The 14,964-nt window shown below is 37.2% G+C and overlaps 2 pseudogenes; both read right to left on the reverse strand.

The window, feature by feature from the left end:
- Positions 1-812: 812 nt before the first annotated feature.
- On the reverse strand, positions 813-1,724 carry LOC146390740 (sterile alpha motif domain-containing protein 9-like; annotated as a pseudogene).
- Positions 1,725-1,726: 2 nt separating this feature from the next.
- LOC146390741 (sterile alpha motif domain-containing protein 9-like) lies at positions 1,727-2,649 on the reverse strand (annotated as a pseudogene).
- Positions 2,650-14,964: the final 12,315 nt, after the last annotated feature.

Here is a 14,964-nt window from a genome sequence, read left to right on the forward strand (position 1 = left end):
ATACTACCATTGCTACTCCTCTTATTACAACTCCAACAGATACTACCATTGCTACTCCTGTTGCTACAACTACAACTACAACAGGTATTTCATTTGGTTAAATGTTAAAAAAATAAAGACTTTAATTACAAAAACAAATAAATAAATGCTTTGCTCTTTGACAAGGATGAAAACATGAATGGAAGTGTTTGCATTCTTATACTTATCTACTACCTGACAACGTGCCCCTGTTATTATTATTATTAGTTTTAATACATTTAAACAACAACAATTTAAACTAAATTAACAAACCAATCTGTGAGCTACTTGAAATTACACTCTATTACAAATCAGAGCTGAAAATCAAAACAAGAACAGGAAATAATCAAAGACAGAACAACACAATAACTCTGGTTCAGTGGGATTAAATAAAAGCACATTACTACTATTATTTTCATATTACCTGCTATTTCTTCTTTATCTATACCTGAAAACATCTAAAATTTTGCAGACATGGCTCTAGCCTTGCCTTTGCCAACGTGCTCACAGGGTGGCTGTGGCTCAGGTGGTAGAGCACATCAGCTACTGATTGGAAGGTTGGTGGTTTGATTCTTGGCTTCCCCAGTCTGCACGCCAAATGTCCTCAGGCAAGATACTAACCCCAAGTTGCCCTCTGATGTGTTCAGAGTGTGAATGTTGTTTAGATAGCACTTTATGTTAGAAGTGCTTATGTGAATGAGGCATGTTGTATACAGTGCTCTGGGAGGGTAGAAAAACGCTATATAAGAATCAGTCCATTTGCCTTAACTATTTTTCTCACTAAAGTAAACAGTTCATTGACTGTCACTGTCAGAGTTAAGGACTCCCACTTTAAAGACAACAGGACCCTGAATGGTGAAGCCTAGATAGAAGAAAGTCCTTGGTTCAGCTGATTGCGCTTCTTTATTTTCTGGTCTCCTACACAAACACACACTTCCTGTTCTTCAAGCTCCTGTGACTCTGCAGAAGAATGCGGCTCGATCTGGACCATGAGAAGGATATCTCTGAATTCTACAATGTCCCAAACTTCCCCATTGATCATCTCCTCCTTCTCATTTTGTTGATCATTTAGCTCATTGTCCACGTTCTCCTCCACTATTGCATCCAGCGTGGATTTGTGGATCCATTTGCTCAGTCCGGAGCCTTTTCCCAGAAAAAACAATGGCAACAGGTAACGTCCTCGCAAGTACTTGGCATAGTTGGCTTTCTCAAACGCTTTCTCCATAAATGTGACAAACCATTGAGGGTTGAGGTCAGCAGGAAGCTGTGCAGGTTCCTTAGGTTCTCGGTCTTGTTCCTCAACAGTGTTCTTGGCCTCCCAGGTTGAGTCTGCTGACCCACTGTCCTCTGTCGCCTTTTGTCCGACTCCTTCATCGTCCTCTTCTTGCAGCAGCTGAAGCTGATTTTCAGGCCAAAACAACAACAGCACCAAAAGATAAAACTCAGGTCTAATACTTCCTTCTCCTCTTTCCAAGAATATATCAATGATGTTTTTGAGTTCCTTCACTGGGCTAAGTTTTTGAGAATCTGGCATCTTGTTGCTTAAGAGGATGTTGGAGAGGATGTAGCTCTCTGCTAGTATGATGTCTTTTTTTGTTTTTGTCATATGCAGTCTTCAGCAATTCTTGAATTTTCTCTAAATGAGACACATTTTTTTTAGGTTCTTCAAATCTAGCACCTCTTCCCTTTGACATGAAAAGTCCATGGTTCAGCGGCCGTTGAGTTTCTCGAAAGCTAACTTTGCCACTTGAATGCAGCCGAAGAGACCTCTATTGTTGAAGGTATCCGACCTGCTTTCAGCCTCAGCCATGTCCATCGTCTCTGAGAGCGTTTCATTCTCAGCTTTCTTCTCCACATCTTTTGCTTGGAAGGCCTCTCGTGCCCTGATGCTGGTGAGGATATTTTTAAAAGCGTTTCTTATAAACTTGTGCCAGAGTGTCAGCCATCTAAGAGTTGTTTGGTGCTCTTTCAATCGCCTCTCTCGCCCATGCTTCAGCTTAGTCGTATCCTTCTTATGATACAGACGAGAAATTGTTTGAGGAAATCAGGATTTGTTTCAAATTTTTCTGATGCACATTTCAGTGCAGAGACAGCATGGTAAAACCTCTCTCGTGTCAAAATATCCCTGATCAACTTTGAGAATTTCTCTTGACCATCCTCACCCATTTCTCTCTTTGTTAGCAAATCTTTGACGTATTGGGCAATTCGTAGTTCACTCTCAGATCCACATAGTAAGTGCATTAATTTTTTCACTGTAGTGCTTCTGTTAATCTTAAGAACATGCAGCAGCTCCACGGATCTTTGTGCAATCACTGGGTGATTTATTGTCACACGTTCAGGGACCGGACTGATCAAAAAGGTGAAAGGCTCCATTCATTTGTTAAAGAGAGGGCCTCCATGGATTAGATCAGGTGGTCCAAGGATCTGTTGACACTCATCCATACGTAGGTAAGAATTAGGAAGATATGCGTTCAACAACACCAACAAAGTGAACAGCTGTGTGTTTTTGGACTCTGGGTTTTGTTTCACATACTCTGAAACACACAGTTTCCAGTAGTTATTACATAAAATTTCTGCTTCCACGTCATCGCTGATGTCAGCCGTCTCAGTTTCTGCTGAATTTAGGTTCATGGCAATGACTCCAAACTTCAAGACTAACATAAAATTTATGTTTTTTTCTTTATTCCTTCTGGTACTGAAATCAGACACCTAGAGAAGTGAGAGTGAGATGGATGTAAATGGTAAACGCTTTCTGTTTAGCATAGGATGGCAAAAGCTTTTGCTCTGAACGACCAAAACCTTGCCTCCTGTTTACATGAGTCATTAATTTGGAAAAAGAAAATGAGTTTGATATTCAATCTTACACCTGTCAGAGTGGTGAGGGAGAGAGATAAACTTTTCATAATAACTTTTAGATCTGCCTGCTAATTTGGCTGTATGGAAAGGAATTGGTTGGTTGGCTTCTTGTACATAGTAATAAAATCAACACGTTCTCACTCCCAAAGTGTAACATTTTACGCTAGGTAACAAATCGTCAACATATTACGTTTTCGGCTATCCACCACGTTCCTAAATGACGACCTCGGAAAAATGAGGAAATATGAGAACCGTCTGGACTCAATCTACACATGTTCGCTCTTTTTCTTCAAATCGCTAAACTCAAGAAGGTGTGTGGATGACTGGAAAGCCCAAGAATGGTATTTAAACAACCTGAGCCACACCTGCTGCTGCACATTTCTCGTCTCTTGGGTGTTGAGTTTATGTTCCATTGTGATATCACTTCTCCTGAGGGATGCTGGTGATAACAACTATATTGCTGTTTGTCCATTAGTAAAATTACCTTCAGTGGCTCACACACTTCAGCAGAACTGAAAATGTTTTTTCTGTTATTTATTTTAACAACTTTAGTTTATTTAATTGATCGAAATTTAATTTAATTTAATTTTATAAAATCTTTTGAGCCCTCATAATTTCAATGGAGATTTTCACAATCCAGTTTTACAATGTAAAATGTCACAATGTAAAGATTAAATCATTTTATTTCTAAATCTGAGCAGCTGGTGAACAATAAAGAATACTTATCAGTCATATTAATTTCCCCATGTTATTTTTTAAATAAAAAGCCATCATCATGTAATCACTGTAGCAAAATGAAATGAAATAAAATAAATATTATAATTTAAATTAAGTACATACACTTTCTGTGCTGCTGAAGTTAAATCAGGTTTGCCTGCTTAGCAGGAGTTGCCGCGGTGTTATCCATGGATGATGAACAAGGATCACTCAGAAGTGTTCGTCTATGCTGTCGTGTCAGGCGCTTCAGTAGATTACTCGTGCTATTAACAGCAGCCGATAGTTTCGGAAAGAGATCAGTTGTTATCGGATTACGTCGTTGAAGAGAAATTGTTCAAGTCATGTTTCCGAAGTAACAAAGAGCCGATTGCAGCCATTCACAGACCAAATATAACGTCCCAGAACACTCCAGCTCACATGTTCGTCTGCTCCAAGCATTTCCACAAAGGTCAGTCTTCTTTTGTAGTTAATACGTCATTTTTCTAAACATAATTGGTGATATAGGTTACAAGCAAGTCCGGCGCTGAACAGAAATTGTCGCGCTATGCTCCTTTGTTTATTGTGCATAAATAGTGAATTGTCCTGACACAATATTGCGTTTCGCTTCTGTTATTACCATGGTACGTTGACAAAAACATATACGTTTATTCACAGGATAAAACAGGTTTTTTGTATCACTAATTGCCCAGTACGATTACAACATACAATATTATTGTCACTGCTACATTTCTGTGATGCGAACCAGAAATTATTTCCACTACTAATTAATTACCGTTGAGCTTAAAGGTCCTATTAATAAACGGTTAACGAATGTGTATTTATGAAGACGATTTGTGAGACTGATAAACTTATGATACGTACGATGGTCTTTTGTTCTACACGGTGCATTTCAAGGTCCTGGACCCATCCGTCGGTAAACTGTACCTGGGCTTGTTGCAGTGACCTGAAGTTACTAAACTTCATGAGTGTATGCACTCACTCCAAGAGCCGTATAATTATAAATATGAGCGTGGTGAAAGTTGGGCAGCACGCTAACGTCTTTTGTCCTGGTTGTCTTCATCCATGTTGTTTATGGTTGCCAGGTCAGTGTATTTTAATCTGCAGAAGCTCTGAGTCTCATACCAGGTTAGGGATTCATTGATAAAGTGGTACTGCACTAAAACACAAGATTATCCAGTCTTACACACAGACGCCAAGAAATAATTCCCAGTTTGTTCCAATGACTTTATGTCATCATGGTCTTATTAAATAATTTTTTTTCTGAAAACACTTTAGAGTGTTGCCACATTTGTGCCAATGCAACTTTGAGAGATGAAGATAATGATGTAACCTGTACTTCCCCTGAGGGGAAGTACAGGTTACATCCCCTCAGGGGAAGTACAGGTTATACCACCCTGGACAGGTTGCCACTCCATCAAAGAGACACACCTAACCATTCATGCTTAAGTTGGCCAATTTTGAATCACCAGCTAAAACACTATGTATGTCTGTGGATTGTGGGAGAAATCCAGAGTACCCAAAGACAGTACACACAAGCACAAGGTCAAACATGTACACAAATTTTCATATAACAGAGAGGCCCCAAGTGCCTGGGGGATTCAAATCCAATGATTAAAAAAAGAAAACAAAATTCAGTGGGACAAAGTTTTCTGCTGGGAAAATGCCTTGTTGATATGAGAGTTCAGAAGACAAAGGCCAGACTGCCCACAAAAACATTGAATGCTCACTGAGCTGAAATAAATGTTTACTAAAATATTAACTGTATCAATGATTGAAAAATGCAAAATGCAATGACAACAAAATAAAAAGCAAACAAAAACACCAAAAACAAACAATGATCATGTGTGCTTATTTACCTGTTTTACTGGACCCTGTTGAAACCAGTGCCATCCTGGTGGTAGTCATCAAAAGCATTAGGAAACTTCCTGCAGCTCAAAACATGCAGAATAATAACTTGCTGTCATCCACTGAATGCACAAATATGTCATATGTTTTGGTCATGTATAATAAGGTGTACTATAAAGTTACAAAAGCAGTAGAAGCTGGCTAAATTATTTTAAAAGCAAAATAGGTAAACTTTCATCCCAATGACACAACTATAACTCTCCGTTGATATTAATGATGCCAATTCATTGGACAACTTTAACATTTCCATAAAAGAAAAATATAGAAACAGACATTATATAATTTTTTCTATAGTTATGGTATTAAGGCTTTGGTATTATCTTTATTATCTGCCTGAATGCAAACTATCATATCAATTCTGCCGTCCACTCATGCCTGCTTGTTTGTTTCCCGGGTTGTTTCCCAAGATGCTTTTTTTGACAGGTCATTTAAATATACGAATTGCAATTGATTCATTTATTCTTGGATGAATTTAAAAAAAGTGATTTTGTTTTCACTAAATTTCTTCTTCATATACAAGATTTTGTATATGTAGACAAATTAGTCTGGAAGCAAGAAATGCACAAGCACTTTTTTCAATATACCAACTTTGAAATAAAGGCATACAGATTGGTTTTACTAAATTATATAAAAAATGATACATAGAGTTAAACCAGTGCCTGATATGTTCCACTGTATCTGATGTAGTTTATCTATGCACCTACTGTAGATCTGAAGGTCCATTTACTTGTACAATATGCAAAGCAGTTTTGGAGAAACTGAAATGTATTTGGTTAAAAGTGCGTCATAGGAGATTTAAAGAACCACTGACAGTCATCAGGTAAGTCTTAGTGGAATGTAAGAAATTAAGAAAATGTTACTACTATTTGGCTGAGGGTAATTGTACATTCAATTATACATTCAAAAGTCATTAGGATTCTTAAACCTGCTATATAAAGTTTACATACACAATGCTTACACCACCTGTAATGCAACAAAAGTCCATTTCTATAAAAATGCCTTTAAAATATATATACTCAATGCTCAGTATAATAGATATATGCATTAGCGGTTCGCTCGCTAACACGCTAATGAGCTAAAGGTGCTAACGCATTGACACTGTGCAGCCCCACGCACGGGGCGATCTGCGCTAACCCATTAACAGAGATTTACCATTAATGCGGTTATGGCGTTAATGTCATTTTAATGAGATTAATGCTGACAACACTAATGCATAGATAACTTGGATTTAAGTCTTTAAGTCCTTTGACAAACCAAGAACACCCTATGATTTAATAAAATAGTCTGGCACTGATACGGCACCGTTCTAAATGGTCTACGACAATCTATGCTGTGGAGCCATAGTCTAAATTAACCTATCTTGCACTCAGCTGTTATGTTATACTGGATTATCTCAACGACATCTCTGCACTGCCTGCACACAAGAGCTTGCCTGGTGTGATAGACAAAAGCATCCATCTATCTTGTGCTCAGAGCTAATTCTAAGCACCACTTTTAGGATTCCATGATGGTTCTTCTACTTGCTCCTCTTCTTTTTTTACTGCTTCCAAGGTATTCATTAAGCGTGCGGTCAGTTGTGGCCATGATATTTCATCCTGGATACTGTTCTGACACTCACTAGTCCTAGGCCTCCTTCCTTCTGCTGAGCATAGTCTCAGGGTGATGGATTTAGGATGAAACCATCCAAGGACTTTTCTTGCCTTGATGGCCTCTAATGTTGTTTTCCACATTCACATGGAATTCCCGGTGAAGTCTCTTAGTGTCCTAAAGCTCTTGTACATTTCCAGGCATTCCAGAATCCAAGTGTGTCCTGTATGACTGGGATTTTATCTGAATCAGTTTGCAGGTGCATCAGTCTAAGCCAAGTTGTCATCAACACATTATATTTTTGAAAGACTTAGTCTTAAAGGCCATAGGGGGCGTAACTGTACTCAGTTACCTGTTGAATGTGACATCGTGGTCTCTGGAGTCAAAAGCCCAAAGAACATTCCTGCAATTCACAGAAAGAATTTAAATATGGCTGAAGTCAAATGCAAGAATTTCTTTGAATGGAAAATTATCCTTATTTGTTTAGTCTCAAAGCCTACCAGGCAGATAATTGTTGTGTCATGCATTGCACTTACTATATTTACTTAAAAATATAACTATGAATAAATTCACAAAAATACGTGGTAATTTATTATTTGATAATCAAATGGTTTACAAAAGCACCATAAAAACAATGAAGCCAGCTTCAGTAAATTTCCGTTGTTTACATGTTGTGATCAGCGACTGGTTGCTCTTTGTAGATTTACACAACTGAATTCAGGAGAAGTTTCATAGATATCTTGGCTGATTTCCATTACTCTAACAGTATACTGTATAGAAAGACAGTATACAGCTGGCATAAAAGTGGAATTCAGTGAATTCCACTTATGTCCGTAATAATATCTGTAACCATCAAATTAATCTACTACAGTTGATGTAAACCACCACTGACCATGGGCACCACAGTCACTGTTACAATAAATTCACCACAGTACAACAAGCTAAGCTCTTTCCAGCCGTACAAACTACAGAGTAGTTTCATGCAGAATTTGAGTAACACATAGATAGTATAGCCGAGTTTGTTTTGCAGGAATATCTACTATGTGATCAGTTCATTTCAATTCCATTTTATTTATACAGCGCTAAATCACCAAAATAATACATACAGAGAAAAACCCAACAGTCAAAATGATGACGTTACATATAAGGTTTAAATTTGCAGTTTATCAAGCGTCACTCAGCTGTCCTTTCCTGTCTCTCCTATCCTGTCTTTTCTCAAATCTCCCTGTGTACAGCAGCTGGACCTTAAGCTGACAACACACTGTGCAACAAACTACACACAACAGTTTGTGTGTTTGCTAATATTTGTTAAAATGTTACATTTGAAATGACCTGACACTTAAAAAAAAGGTGACTCCCTATATGCGCCCTCCTCTTCTGTAGGGCGGGCTAGATTCTGAATTTACAGATACCTGCACTCTTTCCGGCCCACTTTGAGTCCCAAATATAAACGTTATAAATGAACCTAAAGTTACAAGTTGATTTTAAAAATACAAGAAGTAAAAAAATACCTATACTTGTTTAAAAGTGTAGGGAGTAAAGGCAAAAAGTTGTCAGAAAAATAAATACTCAAGTAAAGTACAGGTACCTGAAAAGTCGACAGTATTGAAGTTTTTGTACTTCTGAGTATAATTATACTTGTGGGTTTATGTTCTAAAAACCTTACGAGAATACGTTCCAATTTTGAAAGCCAACAATTAAAGTAAAACATTAAAACTAAAAACAACTATTACTACCAGTAAAGCAACTTATAGAAATAAATACATATTTGTACATGTAAAATTTTAATTTATAATCAAAGTTTAGAAAGTACCTGATCTGATGTGTTGTGTACCCTGTGGCTTCTCTGTAACATCTGTGGTGCGACATGCCAAAACATTCACACCGTATGGAAATCCATCACAGTGAGATGGATTTGCATGCTCTGGTGAGGTGATGTTGTTGGCAAGTGCATTGTCTTTGGCACTTGCAGAACATGCAAACTCAACGCAGGAAAGCCACAGTCAAGCGATTCAAACCAAGCCCCCCTTTCTGAGGTGGTAGTTGTGCCATTGCGCTATTCAACAAAAAACTAAATATGTAGAAATAGGTTTTCTTTTTTGATGGCTGTTTCTAAACGCAGTTCTGAGTTCCAAAGACTAAAGTTTTAACAAGTATACTTATGTTAACAGGATTAGGGTCACAATCCCTTGATATGCAGTGGTCCCTCGGGTGCCTTTGGTTTCCATAATACTGGACTTATTTTTCTACGAAGGTTTGAACTTTGAGAATATTTAAACAATAGAGAAAAGTGTGAAAATGTTCATGTTTGTCTGAGAAAGGTGTATGAAGTAGTGAGGGGTTTTACAGCTTTAAAACATATTTTATTAACTGTAAAAAAATAAAGTTGGCTTCTTTGCGGATTTCACCTATCGCAGGTCCTATTTTTAGGACGTAACTCTGCGATAAACGAGGGCTCACTGTAATCACCACAAAAACCCCTCAATGCTCTTAATTTGAGAACAAAATGGAAAACGGTTGGATTCAACGAACATTACTGTTCCGGGGCATTTGTAACAGATTATTTTTCCAGGAAACTTCCATATACTCTGCTTTTTGCCTATTCATGTTTTGTACCAATTCATTTTGATCAGTGAACTCCTGAGACCCCTGAGACCACCAGCAAATCCCATAATAACATTTGTCAAAACTGTAAAAAGTAGTAAAGCCCTGTGAACTCATTTGATTTCGTTCCCAACAGAGGAAACTAATTTATTGATCATTTATTTACATTTTGGTTTCACTTTTGCCCAACTGTAATATAAAGAAATCCAATCAGTGGGATTATATGTGTAAAAAAAAAGTAGAAAGAAAGTCTTAGTCTCAGCTTTTTTTTTTATTTGTTGACTGGATTCCCGATCTTCGATGCTTCGATAAGAAAGATAGTTATGTCTGTAGTGTGAAGTACGTAAGAGAAACTATTTTATTGCATAAAATACCCCTTTTTGCATCAGTTGATTGCAGTGCTTGGTACACTCAGTCAGACAAGGAGTAATGTGTTTCTGACTCCAGCTTGTCAGTTTGGTGAACCACCTAGCACCATGCCCACCCTGTCCAGAGTAAGGGAGCAACACTGCAGAGACATGATGGAGCCCCCATACAGCCATCCCAGCACCCACCATACAACAGTATGCAGTTCCTCATAAAACCACCCAGAGAGGTACAACAGGCCAGATCCCATGAGCAGCAGGACAAGGAGAAACAGAAAGAGTCAAAGAGAGCTTTCCCAGTGGTCTGAGTATTGGTCAGTCCAATGTAATGTCAAACAAATCTTTTTAATAGCAAAAATGGCAAAGAGAAGTCAATCGATAGTAGTCCATCATAACCACTAATGTGAAGTTAGACCTTTGTCTTGTCAAGTTAAAAGGCATTTACACAGAACATTGAGCAGCACTTATTAAAAGTTTTTGAGTGAGTGTGTGTATATACTTGAACCTGCATGTATACTTTTGACCAATCCAAAAAATCCAAAATTGGATTTACCTGCACAACAGTTTTATTATCCATGGCTTCAAAACATAGAATGAATAGAAACAGCACAACACAAAACAGCATCATTTAAGTCATGTAAAATTGGCTAAACTACAGTGTAACCATTTAAAACAAAACCAGATACTTCATTTGTATTAATATTCTTTTAATGAGCACAGTAACGAGCATCAAGAGTTAAGAGTTATAATTAGAGTTATAAAAGTACCTGATATGGTGCCATACATCTGCTGTGTTTTGCCTGTGAATCCTTCTGTGTAACTAAAGGTCAATTTATTCGTATGCAATGCAAAACAATTATGGAGAAGAGTTAAGGGAATTTGGTTACCACTTCCTGGCCGAGTTGTTGTCATTCCTAATTGCTTCCACATTATTACAATACTACTTACTACAGGGGTTTTACCTTAAAATATAAAGCAGCTTTAGGTGGCTGTTGGTGGTATATAAATAAAACTGAACTGAATTTCATTTAATTAAATTTCACTGAACAATTGACTATGGAATATTTAGTAGTGACCAGTGTTGGTCAAGTTACTTGAAAAAGTAATCAGTAACTAATTACTGATTACTTCCCCAAAAAAGTAATCCCTTTAATTTACTGATTACTTATTTTCAAAAGTAATTAGTTACTTAGTTACTTTTTAAAAACATGACTTACTACTTGAATAGGTAATAAAGCGATAGATCTTTCAGCCCAATTCTACTTTACTACTTTCTACTACTTTCTGCATAATCCATTATATAAAATGTAATCAAATGAAAAAAAAAGTCTCTTTTTAAAATTTACTTAATTAACTTTATGCATCAAGCAAAAATTAAATTATATGCAACATTCTCTGACTGGAAGAAATTTGTTTAACATTTAAACCTATTTTCTGCACATTCCAGCACATAAAATAAAATAGTTTTTTGTGTTTACACTCAGTCTTTCAAATAGATGCAAGTAAAACACAGCAGAAAATAAATAAAATCCAAGACTCAGCGGTCCTGTTGCTCTGTTTTCACCTGTATAGCAGGCGGAGGTTTGTCCTGTAAAAAGAAGTTTTCTTCCCACACAGTGAGCAGCGGACGCTAATGTTTTTGTCACTTTTTACGGAATCAAACTCAAAGTAAGGTCAGTACTTCCACGCTTTAAACGTGGCACGGTCATACTGTCTCCGGCACTCGATATATTATCCATTGTTGATCTGCACACAGCTGTTGCCACAAACGTCGCACTTGCTTACGTCATTGTCATGAGACACTCACAAAAGAATCATGGTTTTAGTAACGTAGTAACGCAGCATGCTTACGGGTAAGTAACGGTAATCTAATTACCTTTTTTGCAATAGTAATCCCTAACTTTACTCATTACTTGAAAAAAGTAATCAGATTACAGTAACACGTTACCGCGTTACCGCCCGTCTCTGCTAGTGATAGCATGGGTGAGTGAATCCTTTTGGCAATATACTGTATTTTCAACCCCTCATAGTACCATATGAACCCAGTGGAGCACTCAGACTGCAGGATTACTTGTGGTTTCTGGGGTATTTAAAAGTAGAATGGGAGGCCAAACCAGTTCCCAGTTTGGATTTGGGAGATAGACATCCTCTCTACTTTTAAGATTTGGCTCAAAACGTTTTTTTTAAATACATATATTTTGAGTTGGATCAGCTGACCTCCCTTAATTAAGCTGCAGTACACCTTCCACTCTATATGTGTTTATACAACACTCTGCATTTAATCATTGTTATTCTCTTGCACTGTGTGTCTTTTGGCCTTACTCCCTCCCCTCACCCCAACCAGTCGCTGCTCCTGCCTGCTTCTGCCTGAGGCTTCTTCCTGTTAAAAGGGACTTTTTCCTTCCAACTGTCGTAAAGTGCTTGGTCATAGGAGGTTGTTTGTTTGTTGGGGTTTTCTCTCTATTATTATAGGGTCTATTAGATGCATTGAGGCCAATACTGCAGTGCTGTTGTGATCTGACACTATAGAAATAAAAAAGGAATTGACCCATATTTACTTTATTCTCCTGTTTTAACTTTAAGTAAGAGAATGATAAAGCCCAAGAAAATGCACTTATTTACATGTAAGTCCTTATTTGCAAACGCAAATTTGAAAATGCTTAAGATTGCGGGAATCTCCAAAGTGTTTCTAGTGTGTTGTTATTCTGCCTTTCTTTCATCTTGTCATTTCCCTCTAGTGTGTATAAACAATTAAAGATCAAAGTGAGTTTATGAACCCTTCTTAAACTAGAGGTACATGTTTAATTGAACTTAATCTTCTGTTTTAACTTTCAGCAAGAGGATGATCAAGCTTAAGATAATAGTTTTATTTACATGGAAGTGCTTATTTGCATATGCAAAAGTTTAATATTTAGATTTATTGCAAGTGACTATTAAGATTACTTGATTGTCAAAAGTGTTTTTATTGTTATTCTGCTTTTTTTCCCCATGTCGTTACTCTTCAGTGTGCAAAGTCAAGCTGAGTACTTGAAACCACTTTATAGTAGAGGCTGATGTATAACCACACTTGGATATGCATTTTCATACATGTAAAAAGGACCACGCACACACACACACACACGCACACACACACACACACACAGGTGACTGACTCCATCTAGTGGTGAATAATGGAACACCGGTGTAGAAAATCGTAACAGTCTTTTTTTCTCTTCTGTACTGCAATTACTACTGTCACAAAACCCTGCACGTTCATTATATTTCAGTATGACAATTTTTTTTTTTTTCTGAGCCAAAATTATGCAACAGCTCAGAACAAGCTCCATAATATTTTTCACTTAATTTTTATTCTAAGGATCATCAATACCTGCATTACACACTGTGAGAAGAATTTAGATTTCAGTCAGATCTCAGAAAAGCCACACAAACAGTGCATGGGATTAATGAGTATAGTGATGAGTTTACACTATACTGTGGTCAAATCTTCTCTTTGGTCCTCTTTTAGAGTAATTTGCTGTTCTCCACACATGTGTCTGCCAGAGGAAGAAAGAGATGTGTGAACCTGGTTAGAGATACACTGGAATCCAAACAGTCTAACTTCTAATTTCGACCAGACAACTTACTGTTTAGCTGTTTTGTTTTTATGTCTTAAAGAAAACAGGACCTGATATTACGAGATTATTTATGTTTTTTTTCTCTGAAAATAGGTTGTAAAACCGTAAAAAGTCCCCTCTCCCTGCATGGCCTCAAGGATTAATCATCACTTGTTAATATCAGATAGGATATTTGTGCATTCTTAACAGATCTGTAGCTCAAAATGAAGATTAGACACTGAATTAATCAAAACATAAAACTGGTCCAAAGACATGCAGCTTGTGGGGATAGGTTAATTGGATAATCAAAATTGCCACTAGGTGTGAATGTGCGAGGGAATGTGAGTGTGAATGGTCGTCTGTCCCTGTGTGTTGGCCCTGCGACAGACTGGCGACCTGTCCAGGGTGTACCCCGCCTCTCGCCCTAAGACAGCTGGGATAGGCTCCAGCGCCCCCCCGCGACCCTGAAAAGGATAAGCGGAAGCGAATGGATGGATGGATAAAACTGGCCATGAAATTCTTCTAGTTTCAGAACTCTCTTTAACATATGGATGAAATAAAACATAACCATATATGGGTCACTGGTGACATGGTGTTCAGTGTAAGTACATTATTCAGGATCTGTACCTTCCTTTTGTTGATTTCCATTTTTTTCAATCAAACCAAAAGGAAATGCACTGATGGACTTAACAACAATAAGACTTATTTAAGTTTATTCATATTCTACATAATATCTTTAATTCCAAATTAAACACATCAACTATTCTTTGTCATTAAGCATTGCCAGATTTTTCGTAGCTTTACAAATTGAACGCTGTTGCTTCTCACAGCAAATAACCAAACTCAATAAGTTATTAATTACTACATTATTAATTATTACATTAATTGTGTTGTATGTGCAATATGCACATGGGGCTAATAATTAACATGTTATATAATATGTTATACCTTGCATAGGAAATGTCAGTGGGGCTGTAGTTGTACCAGTGTTGCTACTTATGGTATCTGGTTTGAAAAGAGCAGAAAAAGAATGACAAGAGAAAATTAGAAAACTCTGACAAAATTCCAAATATCATATCTGAACCTTAATAATTCCCAGTGTGTAATAAGTTCATGTTACTCACAAATGGAATTGTAATTAAATTAAATAATAATAAATATTTTAATCTGTGAAAAAAAAAGTTTTGTATCAAACCAAAAGTAAAAGAACTGATGCACTTGGTATGAATAAGACTTATATAAAACCAGAAGCTGCAGGTGGCCTGTCCTCTGTGGAGGGAGGGCTCTCCTACTGTCCAGGTGTTTGGGACAAAGGAGCC

Source organism: Perissodus microlepis, chromosome 3 (genome assembly GCF_051167445.1).
Source record: "Perissodus microlepis isolate ML-2025 ecotype Zambia chromosome 3, ASM5116744v1, whole genome shotgun sequence".
Taxonomy (NCBI): domain Eukaryota; kingdom Metazoa; phylum Chordata; class Actinopteri; order Cichliformes; family Cichlidae; genus Perissodus; species Perissodus microlepis.